The 775-nt window shown below is 38.3% G+C and overlaps 1 pseudogene; it reads right to left on the bottom strand.

The window, feature by feature from the left end:
• Window positions 1-408: 408 nt before the first annotated feature.
• LOC113325494 lies at window positions 409-508 on the bottom strand (annotated as a pseudogene).
• Window positions 509-775: the final 267 nt, after the last annotated feature.

Below are 775 nucleotides of genomic sequence, written 5' to 3'. Positions count from 1 at the left end.
CTTTGACTGAGGAGAGAATCCATGTTGATCCGATAGCGCCAGAAATGGCAACTTTGAAAGCTTTGTTGAATCCAACTAGGACTACCCGTCCTTCGTGTATTAAGTTATCTGAAACAGAGGCACCCTATGAATTGAAACCCGGGACCTTACAGATGCTCCCAATCTTTTTAGGGAAAGAAAATGAAAACCCTTATTACCATGTTAGGGCTTTTGAGGAAATTTGTAGTACTCTAAGAATTAGAGGCTTAAATGATGATGCTTTGAAACTTAGGTTATTCCCATTTTCCCTGAAAGATAAGGCCAAGTCGTGGCTGTATAGTTTGGACTCCGAGTCAATTGAGACATATGAACAACTTACATCTGCCTTTTTCAATAAGTTTTTCCCTAGGCACAAAATATTGTCTATTAGGACGCAAATATGCACATTTTCACAACAAGAGGGAGAATATTTATATAGGTATTTGGAAAGGTTCAATGATTTATTATCCCAGTGTCCTCATCATGGTTTAGAAAAGGTTAGGCTAGTTCAGATCCTTTATGAGGGTTTAGATTATTCCACAATGACCATGGTTGAGTCCCTATGCACTGGTGGATTTGAAAACCAAACTCTTGATGCGGCGATGCAATTTTTTAATGAAATCGCCGAAAAAACCCAGCAATGGGAAAATAGTAGGGCACCCCAGAAAACAATTCTTTTAAGTAGAGGAAACGTTAATAGGGTAGAAGGAGGCTATGAATCAGATGCAAAAATTGTTGTTATAGCAAAAAGGTTAGA

This window comes from Papaver somniferum, chromosome 11 (assembly GCF_003573695.1).
Source record: "Papaver somniferum cultivar HN1 chromosome 11, ASM357369v1, whole genome shotgun sequence".
Classification (NCBI taxonomy): Eukaryota; Viridiplantae; Streptophyta; class Magnoliopsida; order Ranunculales; family Papaveraceae; genus Papaver; species Papaver somniferum.
This window is presented reverse-complemented; position numbering and strand designations above follow the sequence as displayed.